This window comes from Pseudophryne corroboree, chromosome 9 (assembly GCF_028390025.1).
Source record: "Pseudophryne corroboree isolate aPseCor3 chromosome 9, aPseCor3.hap2, whole genome shotgun sequence".
NCBI lineage: Eukaryota > Metazoa > Chordata > Amphibia > Anura > Myobatrachidae > Pseudophryne > Pseudophryne corroboree.
Window position 1 is genome coordinate 334,082,596 of NC_086452.1, and position 15,869 is coordinate 334,098,464.

At 42.4% G+C, this 15,869-nt stretch overlaps 1 long non-coding RNA gene across 8 annotated transcripts in view; it reads left to right on the top strand.

The window, feature by feature from the left end:
• Positions 1-14,696, top strand: part of LOC134957007 (uncharacterized) — a 108,305-nt gene extending 93,609 nt beyond the window's left edge. For 2 of the 8 annotated variants that reach the window (XR_010186382.1, XR_010186381.1), the window contains exons 2-4: positions 2,527-2,619; positions 3,117-3,264; positions 14,213-14,694. This is a non-coding gene — a long non-coding RNA (uncharacterized LOC134957007). Of the gene's footprint in view, positions 1-2,523; positions 2,620-3,116; positions 3,265-14,212 lie in introns of all 8 variants that reach the window. The other 6 variants (XR_010186379.1, XR_010186378.1, XR_010186376.1 and 3 more) reach the window with 6 other exon arrangements.
• The last annotated feature ends 1,173 nt before the right edge of the window (positions 14,697-15,869 follow it).

Consider the following 15,869-nt stretch of genomic DNA (forward strand, 5'->3'; position numbering starts at 1 on the left):
GCCGCAGCAGCTGCGTGAGACGTCACGCATCCGCCACGCCCCCCCAACGGCCCAGCCAACATGTGCAGAGAGAGTTAGATTTGGGTGGGGTGTGTTCAAACTGAAATCTAAATTGCAGTGTAAAAATAAAGCAGCCAGTATTTACCCTGCACAGAAACAAAATAACCCACCCAAATCTAACTCTCTCTGCACATGTTATATCTGCCCACCCCTACCTGCAGTGCACATGCATACCTCCCAATTGTTCCGATTTTGGCGGGACAGTCCCGTTTTTCACGGTTTGTCCCGCTGTCCCACCCGTGGTTCGCAGTGTCCCGCGGGTGGGGGGCAGTTGGGAGATCTCCCCCTGTCACTCGCTGCTCTGAGCAGAGCAGTCTGTGAATAGATGCTGTGCGCATGCGCACAGCGTCTATTACCATGGAAAGGGGGCATGGCCAGCAGCTCTCTCAGCGCTGTCCATGCCCCCATAATCACAAAAAGGGGCGTGGCTTGCAAGTGTGACAGTTGCAGAGAAGCCACACCCCTTTCCTGTAGGACACGCCCCTAAACTCAGGCGCACGGAGAAGGCGAGCGATAATGTCCCTCCCTGGATGGTGCTAAAGTTGAGAGGTATGCACATGGTTTTGCCCATCTGCTAACAAATTTGTTGCTACGACCAACTCTGAATTACCCCCTGTGTTCCACACAACAGTAGCGGCATTGTCAGTGTTGACCTTTTGACTGTCTAATTCACATACTGATAGTTGGGAGACTCACTCTGTACAGAGAGGCATGAGAAAGTTAAAAGGTTGTAAAATAATAGAAGCTGATTGGTTAGTACTTTATCTCTCTCCAAGGCTTGATACATCTGTCCCTAGGTCAGAGTCGATGATGGGGACTAGGAGCACTGAAAGCAAGTCTGGGGATGAACATGCAGATGGAGGGTCCTGCCTGTTTAGGAGAGCTAAGGGGATACGAATGCATCCATAGATTGCTTTGTGTATGGACTGACCACTCCTATTTATTTTTCAACAGAGTACACAAGTATATATAAGCAGGGCTTAAAATGGTCCTAGAGAGGTGGTGGAACTCATTTACCCCCCCCCCCTCCCCCCACATGAAGCAGAGCCAGGGTGTCACGATCCGGCGGCTCGGGTCCCAGTACTTACCTGTCCGGACGTTCTGGAGCGGTTCCTCCGGAGGGGGTGCAGGCTGCTGGTGCTGGTTTCAGCTTGCAGGGAGGTCTAGGAGGCCAGGGGGCAGAGGCAGCAGCATGTGTGAGTGCAGCTTCCAGCTGCAGAGTTGCAGTATGGGCGCAGCCATCTTGGAAGGGTCACCTGACCCAAATCGTGCAGTGACCAGTGAGACTTGCAAAGCCAATGAGAAACAGCCTACAGGTATAAACCTGAGGCTTTCTGGGTGAGAAATCGCCAGTGCAACGTCTCTCACACAGCCTTGTGTGTGCTAGTTAATCTGTGCTGGAATTCTTCTGATTCACCAGATTTCCTTGTCATTTCGGCACACTAACTGATCCTCCGGTTACCTTCACTCCCTGAACCCTCAGCTCATTCCAGTCATTGGTCGTACTACCTCCGGGGTCCTGCCAGGTGTTCGCGCTCGGGCAACCGGGCTCTGCCGATCCTTTCGCTTCTACAGAATTTCCTAGTTACAGCTCCAGCAGTACCTTCATTGGAGACCTATGAAAAAGACCTTTATTCAGTCTGCCCGGCTTATCCTGTCGAATGTTACCGATAGTCTCAAGCCACAACTCCGGATTCCCAAAATCCAAGCAGCGTGCCACAGGGCCAGTGCTAGTGTTTTCAGCACTCCCCCTACAAACCATAAATCAGTGCCCTGCTTCCCATACTTTATAAAGGGACATTGATCTCACAAAGAAGCAGTGTGGTCACATAATAGTACCCCCAAATCAAATTACACCACATAGTAGCGCAATTTTATTCTCATTACACTGCATGTAGTGCCCCTGATTCATATTACACCACATAGTAATGCCCCCTTTTCAGGTTATATCACTCAGTGGTGCCCTTTATTTACATTGCACTACACAATGGTATGTTATGCCTCACAGTATTGCCCCTTATACACAATTCCCACAGTAGAAGTGCCCCTTACACATAATGCCCACAATAGTAGTGCGCCTACACATAATGCCCACAGTAGTGCCCCTTATACACATCTTTTCCTCTGTCACTCCAGTAGCTCACTGCCTGTGTCCCTCCAGCAGCTCCATGTCCTGTATCCCTTCAGCAGCTTCCCTACCTCTCTAGTCCCTCCAGCCCCCTCTCATCTTATCTTCAAGATGCACAGAGCCTGCTCATCTTCATGGTCTGTAGAGCAATTTAAACATGCTTGGGATAGGCATATGCATATCCTTACAAATAATTAAGGTTTAAAAAGGGTTGAGATTACCTAAAGGATAAAAAAAACGGGCAGACTAGATGGGCCAAGTGGTTCTTATCTGCCGTCAAATTCTATGTTTCTATGTTTCTATGTTTTATGTTTCTATGGTCCACTTCACTTCAGCAGTGATGACAGCATGACATCACATACGCCGTGCCGGAAAAGGAAGCCACTGGGACCTGAGGAGGGTTTGAATGCTGTCCAACAGACACAGCATGTGTGAGTACCAGGAGGGGTGGGCTGCAAATGGATGAGGACCTATGGAGCCACCAGGACCCAAGGAATGGGGAGGTAGCTGCAGTTTATCAGTAACACTAGTGTTGCCTGCATCATCTATTGATATAGGCTATGGGGCAGGTTTTTCTGTTGTTGTTACTATGCAGGGCAGTAGATGTGGTGGAACTAGTTCCCCCTACCATTACAAGAGGTGGAACTCAGTTCCACCTCGTTCCCCCACTTTAACCCCTGTATATAAGCACTCATTTCCTCTGTCTCCCTGCCCTATTCTTTTGTTTCAGTTTCTGTAATCTCTCATTCAGTTTCTTGCTTTTACTTTTATTCTGCATCATCTATCTTTTGGTATTTTCTGTTTTGTCTCTCACATCTCAATTTCTGTTTACATCTCTGTCTTGCAGAATTCCATTTAAAATGTATGAAGCTGTAGTGCTGTGTTAATTTCCCCAGAGTAAAGCTTCTGTCCTCTCTGCCATTTCCAGAATTCTGCATACATCTTTTGCTCTGCATATATGTTTCAGATGATCCATAATGTCAGAGTGCAGGAATGGGCATCCCCTGGCTTTAAACATTTGATTCATCATTTGATGTGTTCCTGGTATCATTCAGATCAGAAAGATGATCTCTGATGTGAGAAGTTGTATATGACTAAAATTCATAAATCTCTTTTGGCATTAAATGTGTGCTATACAGTATAAGAAGAAAATTGCTTTGGGAGAGAGAAGTTCCCATGATTTGAGTATAAACAAGTTTTAAAGTGAGTTATACATTGCACAATGAAAATTCAGACAGAAAAAGGAAATTTCCTCGAGTCAACTGTCGTTATTAGGCCACCAGCCCTCTTATTAATCAGGAATGTACAGTCTACACACGTAAGTGGCAATAACAGCTACCAGTACTGACCCAATCAATCATGTGTCTAAACATCATGTTTACCTGGCTGACAGGCCCTTTGAGACAACTTAGTGGAATCAATTTGGTCTCCAAAACGCTTCCCACTATCCCTTACAGCAGGCATGTCCAAATTGCGGCCATCCAGCTGTTAAGAAACTACACATCCCAGCATGCCCTGACACAGCTTTAGCATTCACAGACAGCAAAACTGTGTCAGGGCATGCTGGGATATGTAGTTTCACAACAGCTGGAGGGCCGCAGTTTGGACATGCCTGCCTTACAAGAATCACATACTTTAGGGAATTTTTCCCCTATAAAAAAGAAAAAAGAAATAAAATGTTTCCAAATAACATATAGGTGTGTGTGTGTATATATATATATATATATATATATATAGAAGAGAAAGTCGCACTCACGTTGTTTATCTTCAATTCAGCAGCTGGGGTGTCATCCACAGATCCCCTCCAGAGAATCCAATTAAAGAAAAAGGCAAATGGAGCACTCACCAGTCTTTGCATAGATGTAAATATCAAATTGAATTTTTATTTCTCCAGACAGCATAAATAGCACAGCAAGACTGTTTGCTACAGTCCAGTATCTTTATAAGAAGCCCAAACGTTTTCGGCCATATCCAGACCGTCATCAGGGGACACAGAGAGCATCAGAGAGCTGTCACATCATATTTAGAACATCAGCAGCCTAACTGACCAGGCCTCACCGGCTCCCTAAATACCCATCATTCAAAAAACGCGCCAAAATTGCGTCATTGTGTGGGCGGAGTCAGCCCAGTATATTCATTATTATATATATGAACAACCACATTATTAATACATATAAGTACTAATACAAATCCCCCATTTCACAACAGTATCACTAATCCCAAAAGGAGTCTCAATGTTTCTATAAAAAGTACCTGAATAGAGAACGTAGTGGTTGCATAGCAACCACTGCCCGGCCGTCCCTTCTCTATCGACCGCCAATGGGAGCCTGAGCGGAAGTGACGTATCGGGTTGGTCGCTAAGCAACCTTCCGAGCGTCACTCTACAGGTAATGTGATGCAGACAACCGCCTTGGCGGAAATGACGTCTCGGACTGGTTGCCAAGCAACCATCCGAGCGTCACTCCACAGCCAATAGATGACAATGTAGATCACTGGTTGCCATGCAACCTTCCGAGCAGCTCACCACATTGGATATCTATGGTTGCCACGCAACCAAACACAGATGGGCGGAACCACAATCACACGCTGGCGGAAAAACCACACTGTATAATGACATAATCATAACAATATGGTGCAAAAGACTCATTTTGGGAATCTAAAGTATATATATATATATATATAGAGGAATCAGTCACCCAAACACTAGTGTACGGATGACCAATTGGGTTGTTCAAAATAAAGTAAAGCTGTGGGCAGTAAGGAGCCAATGAGGTATGGGTAATACTCTATCATGACAAACATCAACATACAACATAAATATACAAACATACATACATATATGCATGCGTCTAAAACACCTACATATATGAGCATCTTTTTAAAATTTATAAAGTGTATTTAATTAACACTTTGCAGTGCACTGGTCATAGAGGGCAAAAAAAACCCCTCTTCTTTATCTAAGAAAAATCCCAAGGTGATTATTCTCATTTAGTCCATTGGGGGCTAAAGTTCCCAATCTAAAAATCCATCTTGCCTCCAATTTTCTCAGTATAAGAGCACGGTCTCCGCCCCTCTCAGGTTCCGGGGCCCAATCAATTATGCGACACCTAAGTGCTGAACCCTGATGTCCCGCTTTTAAGAAGTGCTGTGCCACCGGTTTGTCAGATGAGCCAGATATAATTGCCTGGTGAATCGAGCTCCTGTGGTTTGCCATTCGTTCTCTAAAGGTGCAGGTCGTCATCCCAACGTATGCCAGGCCACATGGGCATAAAAGCATATAGACTACATGGCTTAACCTGCAGTGAAGCTTATATCTGATGTTGATCAATTTTCCAGTGTGAGGGTGTGGAAAAGAAGTGCCCGGCAGCAGCGAGCGGCACGTCACACAACCAACACATCTGAAGCAACCTGGCTTCTTAGAGTTTAGCCATTTACTGCTTTCCTTGGCATTAAAGCGTCGGGCAGGTTGCATAAGAATCTGCTTCAGGTTTCTACCACGTCTATAAGCCATCATTGGTGGATTCTCCAAAGTACCCTTAAACTTCGGGTCAGATCTGATTAATGGCCAATGCTTTTTCAGGGTTTTAGAAATAACCGGAGACATATCATCGTATTGTGTCACAAATATCATCCGATTCTGTCCCTGGTTGCGTTTCTGATGAACCTTCCGTTTTGCCTTAATGAGACAGCTCTCCACTGTACTCTTTGTGTATCCCCTTTCGAGGAAACGTTCTTTCATCTCTCTAATTTGAACTTCTGCGGTATCAGGGTTAGTATTGTTCCGTAAAACTCTCATAAATTGGGAAATAGGGAGGCTTGATTTAAGAGAGGGCGGATGTTTACTGGTCGCATGCAGGAAGGTGTTTCTATCGGTTTCTTTCCTGTATAGTGTAGTGCCCAGTTCCATTCCATTCCGGAATACAGTAACATCCAAAAAATTGATGGAGTTATATTCACAAACCCCAGTGAAGCGAACCGTGGATTCTAAGTTGTTGAGTTCATTCAACATAGAATGAAATTCCTCCCTGGTGCCACTCCACAGCAGAAATATGTCATCTATAAATCTCTTATAATAGGCAATCTTATTGCCAAATTTAGGGTAGATGTTATTAGACCCATAGTCATGCATGAAAATACCAGCATACATCGGGGCCACATTAGACCCCATCGCGGTCCCCGAGCATTGAAGGTAATAATTACCCTGATAAGAAAAGTGGTTATGTATCAAAATTAGCTCAAGTAACTCCAAAATAAATTCACATGGGAGATGCATGTTACCATGTATGATCATCAATTTTCTAACAGCCTCAATCCCTTCTATGTGGGGAATGATAGTATATAAAGACGATACATCCATGGTTACAAATAGCATATTTTCATTAAAATCTCTAAAGGCAAGAATATTGTCCAGGAAGTCACTCGTGTCTCGGAGATAACTCGGGATGTGAGGGATAAGTTCTTGTAAGAAACTATCCACAAAAATGGCTAAGGGCTGCAAAAGGGAACCCCTGGCAGAGATGATAGGCCTGCCAGGGGGGTCCACCAATGACTTGTGGACCTTAGGCAGTGTATAAATCAATGGGCAGATCGGAAATTCTACCTTTAAGTACGAAGAGACCTGTTCAGTGAGCCAACCATTCCGGGCGGCCATATCAATGACCTGATCTATTCGTCTTTTTATACCTGGCATAGGATTCATGCTACACTTGGTATAAGTTGTTACATCCGACAGCTGACATTTAATTTCTTTGTCATAATCAACTGCATCCTGGATGACAATTGCCCCGCCCTTATCCGCAGGGCGGATCACAATGGTGTCATTGTCCCTCAAAGATTTAAGGGCCTGTCTCTGTTGGAAATTAAGATTATCAAAATCCCTCCTAGCTTTGGATTCCTTACAATCATGTTCTGTCATCCTCAGGAAAGTACGAATACTAGCATTATTAGTCTGCGGATCAAAAAGGCTTGGTTTCAAAAATTGAGAACCTGTCTGTTCAAAACGACCAGTCTCATCTTTGTCCATGAAAAAATCACGCAACCTTAACTTCCTCCCAAACTTATAATGATCCACAGCAAAATTAAACTCATCATGCCTAGAGGAAGGTACAAAACTTAATCCCAGGGCCAAAAGAGAACCTTCAGCCTTAGACAAAACATGATTGGATAAATTGAATACACATCCCGATTCTACCTCCTCCGGTTTCTTCCGCCTGAATCCCCCCCTCCGCGGGTGTGGTCTACCTGGTTTCCAGGTGTGCCCGCCCTTCTCCTTCGTGGGCCTAAAAAACCACTTGGTGGAAGCGGTGCGTTAGGTTCGGAATCAGATGCCGACTGTGATGTAGAGGACTCTAGCCCAAGTTTATTCCTATATTTCTGTGGACGATATGTCCTCTGTCTCCTACCTCCATTAGAGTTGCCAGAAAGCCATCTATACACATTATGTGTGGCGTAGTCAGTAGTTACAGTCTGCAATTTTTTTCTCTTAAAAGAGACCAACTCCTCCCTGTATGTATTTATTTGTGTTTGGATTTTTTCACACCAATTGTCAGTCTTGTCATTTTTCAAAGTTGTTAAATTAGATTTTTCAAATTTCGTGATTTCATCACGAACCTTCACAAGTTCGATGCCGACTTCCTCAATAACTAGGAGGATCAGGTCCAAGGAACACTTGTTGAGGACCCCGCACCACTTGCTGCAAAAAACAGCATTGGTTCTACCAATAGTTGGCGTATTAGTGATGCGGAACCCTCTGGGTATTCTCTTGGACCTGTGATATTCTGACAAAAATTGGCCATGTAATGTCAATTCTGTTTCCCTTCTTTTGAGACGTATGATTTTATGCATCAAGTCAACAGGTTTCTCATCAGGGAGCCTGGTAAATTCAAAGTGGTCAAAGTATACCTTTTCGGCATCGTCATCAGTCAGTGATACCAGCTGATTTTCAGCGGCTGATAGTAATTGCTCATCAAACAAAACCACTTCAGATTGAGACATTATGCAAGACAAAAAATTAATCAAACCAATACAGTGAAGTGTTGGAGCTAGATTAAGGAGGATAAATTCAGGAAAGTAAATGAAACATACATAAAGCTAAACTAAACATATATATCTAGGGATGATCCTATTGACATATCCTACTGTGGAATAACACCAAGGAGAAATATAAGACCAGTGCACTGACCAAAAATCAATTAAAAATGACAATTAAAATGTCATATCAGAGTCGACCACAAAAAGGTCAAAAAACTGCATAATATATTGATATACTTGTATAAATGTCCACGGGTGCAGACCAAGAAACCAGTCCACGGTCAGGATCCTAATTTCCTTATATATAGAAGAGAAAGTCGCACTCACGTTGTTTATCTTCAATTCAGCAGCTGGGGTGTCATCCACAGATCCCCTCCAGAGAATCCAATTAAAGAAAAAGGCAAATGGAGCACTCACCAGTCTTTGCATAGATGTAAATATCAAATTGAATTTTTATTTCTCCAGACAGCATAAATAGCACAGCAAGACTGTTTGCTACAGTCCAGTATCTTTATAAGAAGCCCAAACGTTTTCGGCCATATCCAGACCGTCATCAGGGGACACAGAGAGCATCAGAGAGCTGTCACATCATATTTAGAACATCAGCAGCCTAACTGACCAGGCCTCACCGGCTCCCTAAATACCCATCATTCAAAAAACGCGCCAAAATTGCGTCATTGTGTGGGCGGGGTCAGCCCAGTATATTCATTATTATATATATGAACAACCACATTATTAATACATATAAGTACTAATACAAATCCCCCATTTCACAACAGTATCACTAATCCCAAAAGGAGTCTCAATGTTTCTATAAAAAGTACCTGAATAGAGAACGTAGTGGTTGCATAGCAACCACTGCCCGGCCGTCCCTTCTCTATCGACCGCCAATGGGAGCCTGAGCGGAAGTGACGTATCGGGTTGGTCGCTAAGCAACCTTCCGAGCGTCACTCTATATATATATATACTTTAGATTCCCAAAATGAGTCTTTTGCACCATATTGTTATGATTATGTCATTATACAGTGTGGTTTTTCCGCCAGCGTGTGATTGTGGTTCCGCCCATCTGTGTTTGGTTGCGTGGCAACCATAGATATCCAATGTGGTGAGCTGCTCGGAAGGTTGCATGGCAACCAGTGATCTACATTGTCATCTATTGGCTGTGGAGTGACGCTCGGATGGTTGCTTGGCAACCAGTCCGAGACGTCATTTCCGCCAAGGCGGTTGTCTGCATCACATTACCTGTAGAGTGACGCTCGGAAGGTTGCTTAGCGACCAACCCGATACGTCACTTCCGCTCAGGCTCCCATTGGCGGTCGATAGAGAAGGAACGGCCGGGCAGTGGTTGCTATGCAACCACTACGTTCTCTATTCAGGTACTTTTTATAGAAACATTGAGACTCCTTTTGGGATTAGTGATACTGTTGTGAAATGGGGGATTTGTATTAGTACTTATATGTATTAATAATGTGGTTGTTCATATATATAATAATGAATATACTGGGCTGACTCCGCCCACACAATGACGCAATTTTGGCGCGTTTTTTGAATGATGGGTATTTAGGGAGCCGGTGAGGCCTGGTCAGTTAGGCTGCTGATGTTCTAAATATGATGTGACAGCTCTCTGATGCTCTCTGTGTCCCCTGATGACGGTCTGGATATGGCCGAAAACGTTTGGGCTTCTTATAAAGATACTGGACTGTAGCAAACAGTCTTGCTGTGCTATTTATGCTGTCTGGAGAAATAAAAATTCAATTTGATATTTACATCTATGCAAAGACTGGTGAGTGCTCCATTTGCCTTTTTCTTTTTCTATATATATATATATATATATATATATAAAGTTAGACAGATGGTTGTGCAATCAATGTCTTTTCCTTCAAATGCATCAAGTCCGTAATATTCAGGATGTGAGCACAAGCACTTCCAGTAAACAGTGTAACCAACACTATTAGTCCATTAAAGCTGAAAGAAAATGAAGGCGCACTCAGTGAGTCAAAGTATCAAAAGATTTTACTACAAAGTAACAAGCTCACATACATTGAGATAAAAGATCACCAGTGTGCAGACGAATCTCTGCTGCCTCCGGAGCAGTTTGCAGCGGCTCGCCCCGCACAGCACTGGGAGGTGTGTGTTTTGTTCATATGTTTGTAAATCCAGTCATGAGGACACAGAGATATGTGAGTTCACTGCTGTGCTGTTCATTCCATCCCCAACTCCAAGCACACTGCACACTGGACCACCCACTTCCCAGCATCCCCCTGGTCCCAGGGACCATCACTGAAGATTCAGGCTTACACAGATTAGTAAGGGAGTGTCTACAAATATTAAGCATTCTAATACACTAACATCACATCCTCTTTTCTTTAAAGATAAGCCCTATACATTTCAATGCAACAATTAACAACGTCATATTAAGAACATCATCTAACACGTTTCAATGAGTCTCTCAGGTCTGCGTATTTCCCTTTTGGGTCTTTCATACACAGTCTGTGTTTCATCGACCATGTTGGACCTTTCTAGAATCGTGGTTGGTTCACCATTATCAGGATCATCATACATGTCAGATGAAGGGTATTCTTCAGTCATGTTGTCTTCATTATGGTTAGGTTGAGATCTTAAATACACCCGATTTCTTCTTACTTCCGTTCCACGCTCTGTACGTATAGTATAAGATCTTGGTGTTACTTGTGCTTGCACAATACCTTTCTGCACCCAAATACCTTTCTCATGATCTCTGAGGCGGACTTGGTCACTTGATTTTAGATCAGATAAGCTTTTTGCTCGCCTGTCATGGAACAGTTTCTGTTTCGCCTGTTGACGTTCCTTACTCAGTCTAACCAACGCTGAGTTATGTGTATTGAGCAGTTCATCATGTATCGGGAGATTTGCTCTAATCCTCCTTCCCATCAGCATTTGTGCAGGAGGAAGTCCATTCTGTAAAGGTGTACTGCGGTAGATTAAAAGACTTTTGTAGAAATCTTCTTTACCTTCTTGAGCTTTTTTCATGAGACTCTTTACAGTTTTCACTGAACTTTCCACCAACCCATTTGAGCGTGGATAGTGGGGACTTGACGTAGTATGGACAAATTCCCACTCATCAGCAAATTGTCTAAATTCAGCACTGGAAAACTGAGGACCATTGTCAGTGAACACTTCCATAGGAACACCATGCCTTGCAAAGATTGACTTCATGCAATTGATTATGGCTTTACTAGTAATTGTATGTAGTGTCTTGCACAGCATAGTTTTTCTTAGTCGTGCAGGTATGACAAACCTATTGCCTTTGTAAATAATACCATCGACAACCGTAAGGTCACTGCGGTACATCCAATAATCATGGATAGACAGCGGGCATGCATGTTTTTCTGCTGGCCAACCTTTCAGAATGATATCTTTCAATACTTTCACTGTGTCATCTGTCTCAGTTTCTTTCCTAATCTGTTTGTTGTCTTGCAAGAGACACTGGTAGAGAAGCTACAATCAAATTAACATAGGCTTCTATCTCTTCATCCATCAGACTTTTGGAACCTTCACTTTTGTCCACAGCACGAGAAAGTGTATCAGCAATGTACATGTATTTGCCGGGCCAGTACAGCAAGTGTGCATCATATTTCTGTAGTCTGATAAGCATTCGTTGAATTCTCATGGGACAGTCATGTAATGATTTAGTCATGATAGCTACCAATGGCTTGTGGTCAGTTTCCACTGTAAATGTTTGACCATACACAAACTGATGAAATCGCTCACATGCATATGTGATCGCTAGAAGTTCTTTTTCTATCTGAGCATACCTTGTTTCAGCACTTGTCAGTGCTCTTGATGGATAGATTACTGGTTGCCATGTATCCTCATGTTCTTGTAACAGCACTGAGCCTAGGCCAAATTGCGAAGCATCTGCTGAAATTCTTATTCTTTTCGCAGGATCAAAGAATTTTAGCACTGGTTGCTCTGCAATGATCTGTTTTAAGTTTTGCCAACTCTCTTCTTGTTCATGTGACCACATCCACTCGTTATCTTTGTCCAACAACCATCTAAGAGAGGCTGTTCGTTCAGAGAGTTGAGAAATAAACTTTCCTAAGTAAGTAATCATTCCTAGGAATCTTCTGATGTCGTCTTTGTTGTTAGGACGTTCCATGTTCACTATGGCTGATATTTTCCTTGGGTCTGGTTTTACACCTTGATCCGAGACCACGTCACCCATAAAGGTAAGTGTATTCACGCCAAATTCACATTTGTCCTTGTTTAACTTTAGATTCACTTTCTTGACAAGTTCCATTACTTGTCTCAATCTAGAATCATGTTCTTCCTTTGTAGATCCCCAGACAATAATGTCATCCATCATTGTTTCAACACCTGGAATATGTTCAAAAATCATGTGTATCTTTTTGTGATATACTTCTGGAGCAGACAATATTCCATATGGTCGTCGAAGAATTCTGTATCGACCTTCTGGTGTATTAAATGTACAAAGCTTTGAGCTGGCCTCATCTAGCTTCATTTGCCAGAATCCTGATGATGCGTCCAATTTACTGAACCATTTTGCTCCCGCAAATTGCGACATGATTTCATCTCTGGTTGGTAGTTTGAATGTTCTCATTTAATAGCTTTGTTTAAATCTCTGGGGTCTAGACATATTCTAAGTTGTCCATTTTTCTTTTCAACAATTACTAAGGAGCTTACCCATTCAGTAGGCTCATCAACTTTCTGTATCACACCCAAGGCTTCCATGCAATTTAACTCTTGTTTCAGTTTTTCTCTCAGCGCAAACGGCACTTTTCTACAGGGGTGTATCACTGAAGAAACTTGCGTGTCTATATTTATTTTATGCTCTCCAGGCAAACAACCTAGACCTTCAAACAAGTCTCTGTATTCTGTAAACATCGATTTGCAGTCATCTTCTACTTGTGATGTCACCATAAAAACTTTCTTTAGCAAGCTTAGTTTCTCACAGGAACTTAATCCTAGAATCGGTTGCACAATTTTATCCACAATCAGTAGAGATGTTTTATACTGTTGCCCCTTATATTTCAGTGTCACTAAGCATGTACCTTTCACAGGAATTTCCTCCCCAGTGTACCCTGTAACTTTCACTTTGGCTTGATGAATTTTAGGTTTTACTCTAAAAGTCTTATAGTCTTGAAACGATATTAAATTCACCTGCGCGCCAGTATCAAGCTTAAAGGGAATGACAATCTCGTTCACAGTTAAAAGGACAATCCATTCTTTCTTATCTGCACTGCAAAGTTCAATGCAATCCACAGAGAATTCCTCTGTTTGCTTAATAGCATGCACATTGGTTTCACTTTTCATTTTACAGCATTTGGCAAAGTGATTAAGTCTACCACATTTCATGCAGGTTTTACCATAAGCAGGGCACATTTTAGGATTGTGAGCATTTCCACATCTACTACACATTTCCTTGTTAGACTGTGGCTTAGACTGCTTCATTCTTGAGAATGGAGGTTTACGTGGCTCTGTTTTCTGCACTACATGGACAGCACAAGCTTCCTTGTGTAATGTTTTGGCTTGAAATCTAGTTATTTCTGCAGATCTACACATAGTCACTGCCTTTTCTAGTGTTAGGTCTTGCTCTCTCAGCAATCTCTCTCTGAGTCCATTATCAGGTATTCCACAGACAATACGACCTCTAATCAGTGAATCCTTTAAATCACCAAACTCACAGGTTTTACTGAGTGATTGCAGCTCTGTAACATACTGATCAAATCCATCTCCAGACTTCTGATCACATGTGAAAAACTTATATCTTTCATATGTCACATTTTTCCTTGGCACAAAGTAATCTTCAAACTTTTGCATTATAGAAGATAGCCCCATATTCTACCCCTCAGCAAACTGAAAACTATTATAAATGTCCAGCACATCCTCTCCTATCACATGGAGGAAAATGTGTGCCTTCGTTTTGTCAGCCTCTGTATCAGCTCCACATGCAGCAAAATAAATATATTAAACCTTTGCTTAAATCTTTTCCAGTTTTCAGACAAGTTACCAGACATCAGCATGCCGGCTGGAGGAGCCAGTTTATTCATGGTTACTCACTGTTTGAAGAGAGGAGCACACGGCAGGCTTTGCAGACACAGAGTATCACAGCCTAACAGACTGCTGCAGGATTCTTTCACACTCTGAGAGCACTAGCAGTCCAAGTTAAACTTCTTCTGACACCATGGTTTGTTCATATGTTTGTAAATCCAGTCATGGGGACACAGAGACATGTGAGTTCACTGCTGTGCTGTTTATTCCATCCCCAACTCCAAGCACACTGTACACTGGACCACCCACTTCCCAGCATCCCCCTGGTCCCAGGGACCATCACTGAAGATTCAGGCTAACACAGATTAGTAAGGGAGTGTCTACAAATATTAAGCATTCTAATACACTAACATCACAGTGTGAATTCAGTTCAGCGTCTTAACCAACGGACCAGTGTTCCTGAAGTGAAACGAACACGTCCTTCCCAGGCCACGGCCAACGCATTTCATCACTGTATGACTTCGTCAGGGTGTGTGGTCTCTCTCTCTTCAGCACGTATTTTTATGTCCACAGCTTAATTGGTTTTATTACATACACCTTTCTAATCGTGCTGCACTGACACATTTAATATAACACTTCTCGACATCATAAATAGCAAATACATTTTAGACACCTAATCTCCAGATCTACTAATCCTATCTACATACATTTATTTATTAACTAAAAAATAAAAATATAAATATAAAGTAATATAATCATTATATAATAATTGAGAAGCAATACTGAGGAGTCTTCACAAAAGGTTTTAAATTTTATATCTAGACAACAATTAATAAATAATCATACAACAAATAACACATACAAATATATATCCATACAGAGTATTTCCATATCGGTACTTTAATATTATAAACATCTCCATAAAACATAGCATGAGTGCGCTCCTGCAGAGAGCCGCTCCCACAGCACGGAGATCGGTACGGGACACCATAGCAGCAGCCGGAAACTGCCATGACACCACCGGACCACCTCCGAACCTGCAAGAGCTATCCCCGCAGTTGACTCAAACAGTCACAGGCGCAACTCATACTACTGCATTATTATTAAAAGCTGGTTAGCAATAAATTCAAAGAACCCATTATTAATAATCAATAATATATGTATAACTATATATAAATATAAAAGGAACCATAAAATAGATATATCTCATATAAGGATGAATTAGACCCAAACAATCCCACATAGCAACTTATCCATGCAGGAACGGGGTAATATCATTTGTTTCATTTAAGCCTAAAGGTGATAATGTATTTATATATATATATATATATATATATATAGATTGATCAGGTACATTGATTGGTCAGGTACATTGATTGGGGTATCCAGAGTCTAAATCGACAGTGTCTAGTTCTACACCCATTAGGTCGACACCCATTGGTCAACAGTGAGTAGGTCGACATAGGAAATAGGTTGACACGGCCATTAGGTCGGCATGAATAAGGTCGACATGGAAAAAGGTTGACATGAGTTTTTCACAAATTTGTTCTTTCTTTTTTATACTTTGCGATCCACGTGGACTACAATTGGGAATGATAACCTGTGCCGAGTGCAGCAGCAGCGGAGCGAGGCACCTTACCCAAAGCATGGCGAGTGAAGC